The sequence below is a fragment of the Cupressus sempervirens genome, chromosome 2 (assembly GCF_028749045.1).
Source record: "Cupressus sempervirens isolate cs-2001-9-10 chromosome 2, ASM2874904v1, whole genome shotgun sequence".
NCBI lineage: Eukaryota > Viridiplantae > Streptophyta > Pinopsida > Cupressales > Cupressaceae > Cupressus > Cupressus sempervirens.
The window spans coordinates 85,126,508-85,143,008 of NC_143119.1; the positions used below are offsets into that span (position 1 = coordinate 85,126,508).

At 34.2% G+C, this 16,501-nt stretch overlaps 1 pseudogene; it reads right to left on the reverse strand.

Annotated features, from left to right (window-relative positions):
- Positions 1–5,394: 5,394 nt before the first annotated feature.
- Positions 5,395–16,501, reverse strand: part of LOC149571157 (uncharacterized) — a 47,761-nt pseudogene continuing 36,654 nt past the window's right edge.

Below are 16,501 nucleotides of genomic sequence, written 5' to 3' on the forward strand. Positions count from 1 at the left end.
ATGTGTTTTGAGATCCTACGAGATATTGTATTGTATATTGATGTACTTGTATCTATTTTTACATACCCTATGACATGTGTAGTGGATGTTAGTCATTAAATATGCTTTCATATTATTAGTTGCACTTATGCATTGGCTTATATGAGTATGTATGTGTTTATTCATTTTATGATTATGGATATTATAATTGAGACTTAAAATAATTAATAAAACTTTATTAAATGTGACTCAATGTGAAGGAACCGTTAAAGAATTGAAACTGTGTTTGTAATTGATCACGTGTTCTTGATGCGTATGTATATATTGCTTTCACATTATTGTTACTTTGATATTTTTTAACCTTTTAAAAAAAAGTAGTTTAGTAAACTTTGTAACATATTAGGTTTATTTCTTTTGGGTTCCTAAGTGGAGCATTACAACTGGTATTAGTGCCCAAGTTTCTACATTGGGAGCTCTGGGTATATTGGAATGCCATTAGTTGTTAACTAGTTGAACTGAAGCAAAACTTGAACTGTTATATGTATCTATTACAAACTTGAACACTTGAACTAGTTGAACTAAAATGAAATGTAAACAATGTTATGTATCTTTTGCAACTTTAACAATTGAAAACTTCAAACTTGAACACTTGAAACTTTAGACTTGATACTTGAGACATGGAAAAAGGAAAAACTTGTGAGTTGGATTTCAGACATGCTTTCTTATGCTTGTGCTTTAAGGTGGTTATGCCTTTGATTGATGTTGTGAGTGTTTTTGTTATTCTTGACTTTCAATTTATGTCTATACATTATAACTTGTATGTTTTTCCAATGGAATTAGAGATGTTGATATTTTGTTTGGAGTGTTGTAGGGGATCTATTTCGATATGTGTTAAAAAGATGAATGTTGGATCAATATAGTTTTCAGTTTATTATTAAACTAGAATCAAATTGCTTTAAATGGCTGAAAGTGTATGCATGGATAACTTATTTATATTATCTTCTTAAATGATCATTTTATTTGACATTGTAGACAATATTCTTTGACTTTTAGTTACCCTAGTCATTGCACTAGGCTTCCAGGAATAAGCCTAATTCTTGGGGGGTGGGTGTAGTGCCCACCTATAATTTTCTTTTCCATTATTTTTACCAACTTTTTTTTATGTCCATTTCATGCATCTATTAGTTTCAAGGGTATTGAATTTATAATTATGAAATGATTTCATGACTTTGATTAAATGTAATCAATAAAAAAATACTTAGTTGACTATATTCCATGTGTTGTTTAATGATTATGGTTTATTGGTGCATTAATGATGCTTTAATGATGATTACTTTATATTCATAACGATGCATTATTTTATCTGAGCATTTGATGTTTGACTAATAATTATTATGGTACTTACCCCATACTTGCATGTGTATGGTGCATGTGTCCGTTTTATCTTTTTGTCTAATGTGTTTGATATGGTTAAGGGAGGGAGTTGTAGTCACCTACTAGTCGGGATCTACATGATGTACCACTTCCCACCATTACCTATTTAGTTTATATTTATATACATGTACATGCTCATCTTTTATGTAGAATGTAAGTACCAAGCATCGACTTCCCTAAATTTTCATGATGAGCATGCCCTATCACAATAACTGAATGTTAAGAATACGGAGATAATGTTCAGGTCCAATCCCAACCATAGCCTAATTACTTGTCTTGAGGAGGACATGTATTTGACTTTCCACCCTTTTTAAACCCATGATTTTATCTTTCTCTATGTTGTTTGATTTTGAGTTTTGATTTATTTTGGTAATGTTGCTTTTATGTGGATCTAGCTATGTGATTTATTTGGTAAATAATTTAATTATAATATTTGGGTTAATCATTTAATTAAATATTATTTGATTAAAAAGAAAATATTAAAGCGTGAGAATATTTAATTAATTAAAAAACTAATTAAATATGTGCTTTTATTTAAAAGTCTAAATTTAGAAGGCTAAATTTATAAAATTGGTTAAAGAGAAATTAGAATATGGTGATATTTAATTAATTATAAATTAATTAAATATGTACTTCGGTTTAAGAGTTTTAATTTAAAAGTATAATTTAAGAAGTTGGACAAAAAGAGAATTAAAAAATTAATTATTAATTTTTTAAAAATAATTATTTATTTAATAATAATTAAATTAGAGTTGCATTTAAACAATGAGTTTTGATTATTATTATCAATTTAAATAATAAACTATGCTTTAATTAGTGCTTGCACTAATTAATAAACTGGAGAAAAATAAAATATAAAAAATGAAATTTAAAGATAAGTTTATAGTTCTAATTGTGGCATAGTTATATTTATTTAAGTTAATGATAATTATTTAGGAGTTTTATTTTAATAATAAACTCTAAATAATGTTATTAATTAAATTAATAAATATATTATAAAAAATGCTTCAAAAATTAATTAAAAAGAGAAAGCAAATTATTTAAATTAAGATATTTTGTAATTAAATATCTAAAAGAGTTGTGCATGAAAAGGTAAAAGGTAATAACATAATAAATAGTTTTGGAGAGTTTGGATTTGCATACATTCACAGATTGTCTTAGATTTTAGCTGTGGCTTTGAGGTAGGGTTTGAAAACTCATTATAGAATTTTATTGAAAGATCTATCTACTTCGTATTTGCATGGGTTCTTGTATTATGCTTATTAATTTATTGTATTGATTGTTGAATAAAGAATTATGTTGTAGAATTTGAAAAAGAAAAACTTATTAATCAAGAAAACTTGAATGAGGAAAATTATAGAAAACTGTAGAAAATTATTATGACTGTATTCTTATAAACCCATTTCTAATATAATAAAAATTTGATTAATGAAAATTGGAAGAAAATAATAAATTGAACAGTTAGGATTTCAACTTTAAATTTGTCATTAGAACTATGTGATTATCATGAATTTTTTAAATATAGATGAATATTCTTCTTACATCTAAAATAATTTAATTGCAATATTTATTTAGAAAACTAAGTATAATGTGGTTACATGCATGTGAAAATAAATAAGCTAAAAATAGAAAACTAAGTATAGTATGGTTACATGCATGTGAAAAAATATATGCTAAAAATAGAAAACTAAGTATAGTATATCGAAGAAGATTCAACTGATTGTGGAGATCCCACATGGGTTACATATGTCAAAGCTCTTACTTTTGGTAAGAGGGCTAATTTTTTATAAATTATGGCAAGAGCTAGATCATTTATCATTAGTTGGATCTGAAATGTGATAAATTGAATCTACAAATATTTTAATATTTTAAAACCAAAATCAAGAACCTACATTCATACAATGTGAGGGCTTCTATGCAAACTATTATGTCCATAATCTTAGATGAAGATGATGATAACTTCAAGAAATTGCAATTAGATTTGTTGGCCATTTGGAAAAAAGAGCATAATATCTCACCTATGGCTTTTGAGTTCTCAAAAGGGTTGATTGAGCAGAGGATTGAAAGGTTCAAGAAATAAAGGATTGAATATGAACTAATCTCAATGGGTTTACAAGTTGCAGTGTCTCCCAAAAGAGTAAGAGCCAAATGAGAAGAGAGATGACTTGCTTTACATGTCAAGACGCTTAGACACTTGATCACAATTGTAGGATTAGTAAGGAAGATAAGTCAGCCAAAGAAGTTTGGACGAGTGATGAATAAGATAGGAATCCATAGTTTTGTTCCTAGGGAATAACACAATATATTGCGAGGAGATGGATTTAGCTATTGTCGGGGTAAGGGATATACAAATCGCTATATTGGTGACTTGGAAATTCTTATTGACAAATATTTTAATGACAATCTTACTCTAGGAGAGAGCATGTTGGAGTCTCAAGATGTTTCTAAGGAAGAAAATACATCTTCATATAAAGAGAAATTGCTTGAAAATAATGACATAGCAATAGCTTTGACATTGCATGTAGATCAGTCAAACACCAAGTTTAAGGACCACTGACATTGACAACACCTTTGAAAGGTATGATGAATTGTGTGTTATTTATATTATTAGTTCACTTATGCATGATAGTGTATTGGATGACAAAACTAACAACTTGAAAGGTCCCAAATTTGGTGAGGGAGTAAATTTACTTGAGGATGCTACATTTGGTAAATTTTGAAAAGGATAAGATCAACATGTTGTTAGAAAGCCTACCTTACGAATCTGAAATTGTTGGAGAAGATGGTGAATTGCCTATTGACCAAGGGGCTTTCCTAAGTTGTGAGTCTAAAAAATACCAAGAAGATGACACTAAAAAAACTAATTTAAAAAACCAACCAGAAGTTCTATTTATAGATGAGGATATGCTTGTTGTGACTTAGTCCATTTTAATGATACCCACGAACACATTGAAGACCTCTATTGGAGAGCTCTGACACTATTGACAATGTGAAGGCTAAGATCCAAGATAATGAAGGCATTCTGCCAAACCAGTAGAGGCTCATTTTCACTGGGAAGTAGTTTGAGGATGGTCAGACATTGGCTGATTATAACATCCAAAAGGAATCAACTCTTCATCTTGTGCTTCGTCTTTGAGGTGGTGTTCAAATTTTTTTCAAGACCTTGACTAGAAAGACAATTACTTTGGAGGGGGAGAGCTCTGATACCATTGATAATGTGAAGGCAAAGATATAGGACAAGGAATACATTCCTCCTGACTAGTAGAGGTTTATTTTTGTGAGTGAGCAGATTAAAGATGGACGTACCCTTGCAAATTATAACATTAAAAAAGAGTCCACCATTCACCTGGTGCTTTGTCTTCATGGTGGGTTTTAGGAATTAGTTGGGCTAGATGTGATTGAATCAAGTGTTTGCGTTTATCTGCACTTCTTAATTATGAATTTCATGATATTATAGAACAAAAAAACCATCATATTTAATACATCAAGGCGAAGGTAGTAGATTGTCTTTGGTCTTACACCTATCACACTTCCCCTTGTCATCTCCATGTGACTGCTGGTAGTCCTGACACCAAAATGTTCCTTCTTTTCACATTTTTAATGTTGTATTGTTTGTTTTATTTTCTTGCATATAATTCTAATAGATTTAGCATGGGGATAGAGAAATTTTTGAGATCTAAGAACTTTATGCTGAATATTATTAACTATTGTTGAAGGCTTTTGGGATTTTAACAAACTGTAGCAACAAATTTTCTTTTATTTCAGAATGTAGACCCATAAAGAATGTATTTTAGAAATCAAACATCATAAATATGTCATAGGGCTTGCTTTTTATATACATTATAGTTGGATTACGAGCTCAAGGATTCATTGACATTTCAAGGCATATAAAGTAGAATACACTCTAAACTTGTAAACCACACAAAAAGACACTCGCATATGCTGCAAATGCATTAAATATCAAAATAGGCTCAATACTTATCACCTTCGCTAGTTAGCCTGAACATGAATTGCCTTTTCTACAATCATAAAGAAACATTGTTAGTCTCCAAAGCACTTTCCATATTAAAAACAAGTGAATTATAAGTTAAAACTTAAACCCAAATGGGCTAAAAATAAGAAACCATGGATATAATCTCAATTATAATGCTAACTTCCTACCAGCACCAAGAGATTGGTCACTTCTACTCCTTGCTTGAACTTGTGGCAACACCTTGTGAGTTCTTGTAGATACTGAAGAATACTTTAAATTGGGTGCTGATGGAAGAGAGTGTCTTCTTATCATACCAATGCTCTTCTCTTGAACATCTAGACTCATCCTTGGACAAGCTTGAGCACGAAGCTTTTCCTTCACTAACTCAATGGCAACCATATAGCTAGGAACTGATGGACTTACTTGCAAATTGTTATTTGAATGATCCCCTTTCATAGATCCAAATTAGCTATGCTTTCTACCTATCTTTTTCTCTATCACAGGAAGTTTAGATTCTATCTTGATCATTGAATCAATAGTATCATGTTTGGAAGGTACAAGATCTCCATTTGAAATAGAAGATTCCTTCTTTTCTTGTGATAATTCATCCTCTTTGGTAATGTTTTCAGGTGGGCTTGGTTGTTGGGCTGGAGATACTTCCTGAACAGAGGAAATTATCTCAAACTCTTTATGTAATGGATCAAATGAGAAATGATCTGAAGATACAAGCTTAACTAGTTCATCATCTATTCCTATATCTGTGGAGATAAGTGCTATAGTCTGCATGCTAGTTTGATTTGATGTAGCATCCAATGTTGCCTTTAACACCTTTTTAAAGATGTGCTTGGTTATCTCATCTTCTAAATCATCTAATGATACAACATCTGCTATTGGGTTTGATAACTTTCTCAAGCTACACTTAATCTTTTTAGCCTTAATCTTAGGTGTGTCTATTGTTGAATCAACCATTGAATTTGACATATTTATTAAGTTACATTTAACCTTTTCCATTTCTACCTCTAGATGATCTGTTGTAGATTCCACAATTGAATGTGATCCGCTTCTCATGTTGCACTTAACCTTATTAGTTTCAACCTCAGTTTTCTCTGAAACTTAATCTACTATTGAATTGAATGCTTTTTTATATATCCATTTAGGCCTCTCAAGCTTAGCTTCATGATGATCAGAAATGGTCTGTTGCTAATTTTGAGACCTTTCTTAGACCACACTTTGGGTTCTTAGGTTCAACATCTATATGATTTGAAAAATGATCTAATGTTAAATTTGAAGCCTTCCTTGCATTGCGCTTAGGCCTTTCCACTTTAGCCTCAGTTGACATTGCAATCTCACTTGTCTTTTCTTTCTTTGATGTATTATTTGTCTCCTCAAAATATTTCAAAGGATAAGCAGACATCCAACCTGCCATCCACACCCATCCCAAATTGGAATCGTCAGGACCACAATCAATTCAAAGAGAATTTATCTTGGGTGTATGCTCCAAAAGCTTTCTTAGACAATTACTAAAATTAATATCAATATATGCAACAATTTAACAATAGATTGGAAGAAATTCCTTTGCTCAAACTAGTTATGTAGATTATGATTACCTGATGAGCAAATGCATTTGCCAACAATTTTTTAGGTTGGGAAGCTCCATTGGCCACAAAACCTGTGGACCTCTTTCTTTCCTGAAACAGTCCAAAAAATTATTTTTATTGTATCAGCGGTCAAAATAATTGTTAATAAAATCTAACATGAGCTTCCACAAAATATTTGTATTCAATCCGTTACCAATTCATTTCCTCTTGGACGATTATGCTTGTGTCTATGTCCAAGTTTCCCTTGTATAACCAATCCTTGTTCTAACATTCTAACTTGGCAACCACGAACAAGAGCTTGCAATATAATAATTGCTTGCAAACAACTTAAGGTTCCCACAGCCTGTCACCTAACCAAATGTCCCCGAACAAGAGCTTGTAGCCTGATAAGGCCTCTTAGAGCTCTAGAAGCTTTTCAGGCCTACACAACCAAAAATTGAGCTTGATCATTTCAAAAGGTTTTAGATCATAACCACCAACATAAAAGTGCATGTTAAAATCAAGCAATGGCCAGTAAAAATAAATGACTAATAAACATAGATAATAGAAAACACCAGAACAACTGTTGATAAAAACTTAGTACCAGATAGCCTCAAAAAATAGACAGTGCTTTGATGACTGTTGATTCTTCCCTTAGTCTTTCACTGTCTCCCTTGGTAGTAATGATTTCCTATATATAAGACTTTGATTATTCTTTATCTGCTAGCATAGTAACTAATTTATCAATTGATGGTAAGGCAGCTAAATTTTATGTACTAAATGTTGGAAAATGAAGATGGGGTAACTGAGAGGGGAGGGGTGAATCAGTTACCACAAAAACAAATTCAACAGTCCCAAAGATGTCTTAAACTTAGTTGCTTCTGCTACTCGATAAACACATAAATTACTGCTTAAAACTTGATAGATGTTTAGTTAATTTATTAAGCATTTACTGAAATAAGCGACCATGCAAAAGAAAGTAATCATGAACACAGTAGACACCAGATTTACGTGAAAACCCAATATGGGAAAAACCACCAGCAACTAGTCACCAATTTTCACTCTTCTGAAGTGAGCCCTGTTAGGAGCCAACCCTGTTAAAGGTTACAAAACACACTATTAGGTGTGACCCTGTTAGAGGATTTAATCACCCTGTTAGGAGTGGCCTTGTAAGAGGTCTTTAGAACAATTCAACTGAATTGCCACCCTGTTAAAGGATTTATGGAATGGTTGTTAAACCAACTATGTTAGGAGATTTTGGAATCACTGTTACAATGGTTAGAAAGCAACAATGAATGATCTGAAAATACATGCAACTTATCTTGCTGAATACAGATCTCAGTTTAGCTCCACAAGATCCTTACTGATTAAATATATCTTTGCAGCTCCAAAATTTCCCTCTGCTCAACTCTGCTTAGACACACACAAGTCTCTTCCTTGCACTTCCTTGCACTATCTACACCCTCTATTCCACACTTTTCCGCATCTTGAGCACCTCTTTATATACTATACATAATACCAGGTCGGCCCAACCAACTTGACAAAACATATTCCAAAGTCAGCTTGAACTAACAATCAAAACAAAATTCTTCACTGGCCGACGCTGCTCGGTCAATACATAACAAAAAAAAAACTACTTCCTGTGTTAACCAGCAGAACTCGGTAAAAACTACAATTATCGGGGAATTCGGTAAACCTGCCACTTCCTTTGGAAATCGACTAGACTCGGTAAAAGCTGTCTTCGACTACCGAGTGAGCTCGGTGAAAACTAAGCTTTCCTTAGCTTACCGTGTGAACTCGGTTAACACTAACTGTCCGCTACAAAATCCTTTGATACCCGAGTGATCTCGGTAAGAACTAAACTTTTTTTAGCTTACCGTGCGAACTCGGTTAACACTAACTCACCGTGTGACATACAGGAACGCTCGATATACACTGCAAAAGGCTTTACTGACCGACTGAGCTCGGTAGACTCTGTAAACTGTTTTTCTGACCGATAGAACTCGGTAGACTCTATCTGATAACTGATATGGCATTTGTGTAACATCAAAGACAATACACAATTACTTAATTGTATCCAACAATCTCCCTATTTGGCATTGATGGCAAAACAACATGTCATAGCAGAAATGAAATTTGAAAGCAAGTCTACAGCAACACAACACAATTAACAATTCTCCCTCTAAGATAGAGAACTCTCCCTCTTACAGTAATCTCCCTCTGTGAAGGAATTACATAATCAAATTTCGGAAAGATATGACAGTAAAACTCTCTCTCTTTGACAACACATGCCAAAGATAATCTAATTTCAATGAATTTCATTGTACCTTTAGTACTGATTCATATGCAATATTTCCTTTATTTGCTGCATCAACTGATGATTGTTCAATTTTGTAAGAGCTGATGCATCACTAAAACTTATTTTTAGTGAACTTCAGATAGGGGAATGACCCCTAACTTACCTCTGAGATACAAAAATGCATCCTTAGGTAAAGGCTTTGTGAATATGTCAGCAATCTGTTCCTTTGTATGGACATATTCCAATCTGATTTCCTTGTCCTGCACCAATTCTCTGACAAAGTGATACTTGATTGCAATGTGCTTAGTCTTAGAATGCATTACTGGATTCTTAGATATGTTGATTGCACTTGTATTATCACAAAACATGACAACTGGTTCCTTGATTTCCATCTTCATGCCTTGTACCAATTGCTTGAACCAAACAATATTAGAACAGTTTACTGCTGCAGCAACATACTCTGCCTCTGCTGTTGATTGAGATGTACAATTTTGCTTTTTGCTTGTCCAAGAAACCAACCTCTTTCCAAGAAATAATGCACCTCCACTTGTGCTTTTTCTATTGTCAAGGTTTCCTACCCAATCAACATCAGTAAACACTTTTAAGTCTAGGTTTCCTCCAAATTTATACCATAATCCATAATCTTCAGTTCCTTTCAGATATCTCATTATCCTCTTGATTGCCATCATGCGATTTTCTCTTGGTTTGGCTGAAAATCTTGCCACAATTCCAACTGCAAGAGCAATATCTGGCCTAGTATGAACTACATATTGCAACTTTCCAATCATAGATCTGTACAATGTCTGATCTATTTCCTTTGAATCATCTTCTTTGGTAAGTTTTAGTCCAGTACACATGGGAGTTCCAATTGGTTTACAGTCTTCCATACCAAACTTTTTCAATATCTCTTTGATGTATTTTGCTTGAGTGATGTAGATGCCATTCTTGTTCTACTGAATTTGAAGTCCAACAAAGAATTTGATTTCACTGAACATTGACATTTCAAATTCCTTGCTCATTTGTTTTGAAAATTCTTTGCAAAGATCATCATTCCCTGTGAAAACAGTATCATCTACAAATATTTCTGCCAAGACAATCTTATTTTCTGGTCCTTCCTTGATATACAAACTACTGTTATCATTATTTCTTTGAAATCCAATTTGAATAAGATAGCTATGCAATCTTTCATACCATGCTCTAGGGGCTTGTTTCAGACCATACAGTGCTTTGTACAATTTGCAAACCATGTTCTTTTTATCTAGATCTATAAAACCTTCAGGTTGTTCAATGTAGACCTCTTCATCCAGTATACCATTTTGAAATGCTGACTTGACATCCATCTGATAAACTTTAAATCCTTTGTAAGCAACATATGCTAATAAGGTTCTAACACCTTCCAATCTAGCAACGGGAGCAAAAGTTTCTCCATAATCTATGCCTTCCTCTTGAGAATATCCTTTGCACACTAATCTAGCTTTGTTTCTTGATAATTTACCATTTTCATCCAACTTATTTCTGAAAACCCACTTTGTACCGATTACATTTTTGTCTTTAGGCCTGGGTACAAGAGTCCATGTCTTATTTTTCTCTATTTGCTCTATTTCTTCATTCATTGCTTCAATCCAATTATCATTTTCTAATGCATCTTTGACAGTTCTAGGTTCAAAATCAGCAAGTAAACAAGTACCTTTCAACTTACTTCTTGTGATGGTTTCTTCAGATTTATTTTCAATGATCTGATCTGCTGAATGATGTCTCTTGACATACTTGGCTAGAACAAGTTCTTTTCCTTTTGGATGAATCCTGTCGTTATCTTCTTGCATTTCACCTTCATGCTTGGTTTGGTCTGGCTCGGTATCAACTGGCTCGGTATGCACATGCTCGGTTACCTCTGGCTCGGTAATCTCTAACTCGATATTCTCTGACTCGATAGACGTTGGCTCGGTAGATGTTGGCTCGGTAGATGTTTCCTGCAACTCGGTTAGTGATGACTCGGTAGAAGAAGGTTTCCGATTCTCAGATGCAGTTGATATTATATCCAGTTCACTGAAGACGAATCTTTTGTAATCTTCTAGTTCTCTTCTACTTTCTTCTTCAGTCTTTTCTGCAAACTCATCAACTTTCACATGTATACTTTCTATGACTTTGTGAGTAGATAAGTTCAAGCATCTATATGCTTTACTCTTGCATAAGTATCCAAGAAATATACCTTCATCACCTTTTACATCAAATTTACCTTTTCTAGATTCTTTCAAGATATAACATTTGCTTCCAAATACTTTCAGATAACTTACATTGGGTTTATAGCCATACCATAATTCATAGGGAGTTTTGAATGAGTCTTTTTTCAACTGTACTCGGTTTAAGGTATGAACTGCTGTACTGATAGCCTTCTTCCAGTATTTGATAGCAACATTCTTTTCTATCATCAAGGTTCTTGCACAATCCATGATGGATCTGTTCCTTCTTTCAGCTATGCTATTTTGTTCAGGAGTACCTGGTGCTGAAACCTGTCTTTTGATTCCTCTTTCAATACAAAAGTTATTGAATTCATGTGAAATAAATTCACCACCTCTGTCTGACCTTAGGCATTTCAATCTTTTCCCTGTTTCTTTTTCTACTCTTGCCAAATACCATTTGAACTTTTCAAATGCTTCTGATTTGTTCTTTAGGTACATGACGGTCATCATTCTTGAATAATCATCAACAAAAAGAATAAAATATTTTTCACCAGTATAGCTTTCAGTTCCAATAGGTCCACATAAGTCAGTATGCACAATTTCTAATAAATCTTCAGACTGATAATTTTTTCTTTTGAAACTAGACTTACCCATCTTTCCAATTTGACAATTCTTGCATAAACCGACCTCTGGTTTCTTTAAATCAAGAATGCCTCTCACTTTCTTGAATTTGCTTATCTTTACCAAATTGTCAAAATTCACATGACATAACCTTTTATGCCATAACCAACTCTCTTCTACTTGAGCAATAAAACATGAATGTTCACCAATTTCAAGATAGAACAAGTTACCTTTAGTTTGAGTACCAGATCCAATCAGCTTTCCTTTACCATTCAGCAGTCTTGCTTTGCCTTGGATGAATTCTACTTTGAGTCCATTGTTGAGTAACTGTGCCACACTCAACAAATTGTGCTTTAGGCCTTCTACCCAATAAGCATTATCACATACAAGTTCTTGGGTTAGAGTGATTCTTCCTTTTCCTTTGATGCAACAAGGTTCATTGTTTCCAAATCTTACACTGCCACCATCATACTCTTCAAATTGATCAAACTTTGTTTTATCTCCAGTCATATGATGTGAGTAGCCACTATCAATGATCCATGTATCATTCTTACTTATGTGAGAGATGAGTGCCATTTCTTCATTGTCAGATTCATCTTTTACAACAATGTAAACAATCTCATCCTCTTCTTCATCATTAGAATCATTAGAATCTTTAGCCATAAAACATGATTTCTTACTTTTATCCTTAAATGATTTGAGATCTTTCTTACTGTTCCATTTATTATCTTTCTTTTCATCTTTATCTTTCTTGTTTGGACACCTTGTAGCAATATGACCGACTTCTTCACATGAAAAGCAGATTAGGGGTACTTTACCTTTGTATTTACCTCTTCCTCTTGAATATTTCCTTGCAAGTAGAGCTTCAATTACTTCAAGGTCGCTGTCAGAACTCTGATCTGATTGATCTTCACTCTCTGACTGAGATTCCTTCTTCTTCTTGCCTTTGTCCTTGAGTGAAAGCTTGGCTTCAAATGCAGACTCAATGTTCTTTGCAGCTGGAACATAATTATCAAAATTATCTAGTTCAAATGCTGTCAATCTTCCAACTATGGCCTCTAGGTTTATCTTGTGATTGGCCTCACACCTTCTTTCTTGAATGGCTGATACCCTGATGGCATAAACTGGAAGTAGAGTTCTAAAAAATTTACTTATGACTGTCTCTTCACTGATACTTCCTCCAGAAGCTTTGATAGCACTGACACATGCTTTAATTCTTTCAACATATTTGGCAATGTTTTCATCTTCTTTCATTTTCATCTGATCGAACTGTCCTCTCAGACTTTTAGCTTTGGCTCTTCTAACATTGTCATCTCCACCATAGATCTCTTTCAGTCTTTCCCACATTTCATAGGCAGTAGTGCAGTCCTTGACATCATCAAACTCTTCATAACTCAAGGCAGATGCAATATCAATCATCATAATGTTATGAGTCTTCTTTATAGCAATGTCATTGACTGATAATGTACCTGATGGTTCTACATATTCCTCATCAAGATATTTCAGACTAGTGTCACCAATGGAAGCTAGATGAAGTCTCATTAATCCCTGCCATGCTGAGAAGTTATTTCGGTTAAGCCTTGGGATTTCCCTCTTGTAAGACATCTTGATCTTTGGCTTAGATCTTTGAAATCTCCTCCTGCAAGCACCAAAAGCTCTGATACCAATTGTTGGAAAATGAAAATGGGGTAAGTGAGAGGGGAGGGGTGAATCAGTTACCACAAAAAAAAATTCAATAGTCTCAAAGATGCCTTAAACTTAGTTGCTGCTGCTACTCGGTAAGCACATAAATTACTGCTTAAAACTTGATAGATGTTTAGTTAATTTATTAAGCATTTACTGAAATAAGAAACCATGCAAAAGAAAGTAATCATGAACACAGTAGACACCAGATTTACGTGGAAACCCAATATGGGAAAAACCACCAGCAACTAGTCACCAATTTTCACTCTTCTGAAGTGAGCCCTGTTAGGAGCCAACCCTGTTAAAGGTTACAAAACACACTGTTAGGTGTGACCCTGTTAGAGGATTTAATCACCCTGTTAGGAGTGGCCTTGTAAGAGGTCTTTAGAACAATTCAACTGAATTGCCACCCTGTTAAAGGATTTATGGAATGGCTATTAAACCAACTCAGTTAGGAGATTTTGGAACCACTGTTACAATGGTTAGAAAGAAACAATGAATGATCTGAAAATACATGCAACTTATCTTGCTGAATACAGATCTCAGTTTAGCTCCACAAGATCCTTACTGATTAAATATATCTTTGCAGCTCCAAAATTTCCCTCTGCTCAACTCTGCTTAGACACACACAAGTCTCTTCCTTGCACTTCCTTGCACTATCTACACTCTCTATTCCACACTTTTTCGCATCTTGAGAACCTCTTTTATACTATACATAATACCAGGTCGGCCCAACCAACTTGACAAAACATATTCCAAAGTCATCTTGAACTAACAATCAAAACAAAATTCTTCACTGGCTGACGTTGCTCGGTCAATACAGAACCAAAAAAAAAATTGCTTCCTGTGTTAACCGGCAGAACTCGGTAAAAACTACAATTACCAGGGAATTCAGTAAACTTGCCACTTCCTTTGGAAACTGACTAGACTCGGTAAAAGCTGTCTTTGACTACCGAGTGAGCTCGGTGAAAACTAAGCTTTCCTTAGCTTACCGTGCGAACTCGGTTAACACTAACCGTCCGCTACAAAATCCTTTGATACTCGAGTGATCTCGGTAAGAACTAAACTTTCCTTAGCTTACCGTGCAAACTCGATTAACACTAACTCACCGTGTGACATACAGGAATGCTCAGTATACACTGCAAAAGGCTTTACTGACCGACTGAGCTCGGTAGACTCTGTAAACTATTTTCCTGACCGACAGAACTCGGTAGACTCTGTCTGATAACTGATATGGCATTTGTGTAACATCAAAGACAATACACAATTACTTAATTGTATCCAACACTAAAAAATCTTGCTTTCTTATTCTTTTCTCTAATAGGTCCATTTTGTTCATGGTCTCTGATTCCAGATGATGGTTCCAATGGTGCAATAGCACTGGGCGCATGGTCTTCATGTGATTCTTTCTCCATAATTCTTACATCTTTATGCTTTGAGGACTATTTCTAAATAAAAATACAACACAATACAACTTGATAAGTAGGAGATGATTTCCACAGCTAGTCAAATTGTGATGTGAATATCAGGATTTAACTGTGTGATTTTTGAGTCAAACTCGATGACCCATGTTTCATGAGTAGTGATTCAACATGAATCCATCTCTCATGAGAATAAATGGAACACTTAGCACTCATTGGATCTAGGTGATGCTCACAGGGGTGAAGCACTGGGACTTCCCGGGAGGTCACCCATCCCAGTACTACTCCAGCCTGAGCGCGCTTAACTGCGGAGTTTCCTTCACAGTTAAACCCAAAGCTTGCAACCCCATTTGCAATGAGCAGATAATACTTGTCAACTATTGTAGTACTTTTTAAATGAGCAGATAATATCCTTCATTTTGAAATTTTAAGCTCTCATAAATACTTATTCCTTGATTATTAAAATTGAAACAAAATAAGGATATATCCAACAGTACTCAGGCCAATGGTTTCCCACAAGTATGGATGGCAAGATATGCATTCTCTCCTGAGAAGACAAGAAAACAAAATCCTGATCAGGTTATCTCAATCGTATAAATTTTGTTGAGGGATAACCCTTTCCTTGAGTAAGGGAAGAGGGCATTTAAAAAAAATAAATTCGCAATACGCCTCAACCAAAATGCTCTGAGACATTGATCTAGTGGCAAGGTGGAACAAATTTTAGGATGATAACCAATACTCAAGCCCCATAAATGGTACTTCCCATACAAACGTAAGATTGAAAGTGGCTTCTATGCCAAACATATTATAAGCTTAATAGGCCATTCCTAGTTTAACTTGCTTTTTTAAGTGGCAGATGTCAATCACTTATGAAAGCTTCATGTGTTTGTAGAAGATCCCTTGTAAAAAAATCCCAAGCTTTGAGGGATGGTGACTGGACATGCTTGAACCAACCCTCTTAGCATTGCATGCCATCTATCACCATCATTTTGATCTCATTAAAATTCAGTTAGGAAGCCCTCTTTTGACTATTTTGTGAAATGAATTTACAAATGGCTCAGATGTACTATCACAATTGCATGCAAATAGACACCAAACTTTTGAGGTTTCTAAGGTGTTCACCATTCACTTCATTTTTGAATTTTGCTTCTTGGGGTCAATTTTCCTATCTGTACATACCCATATGGGTTGACTTACTAAAAATGGTGGTGATTTTTACATTGTTTCAACCTTTTGACTGTCTTACACCTTGTAAGTGTCATCATGGGCTCTAAAACACCTAAACAAAGCTACAAAACAAAAGGAAATACAAATTTTTGGGGTAATGTAAAATT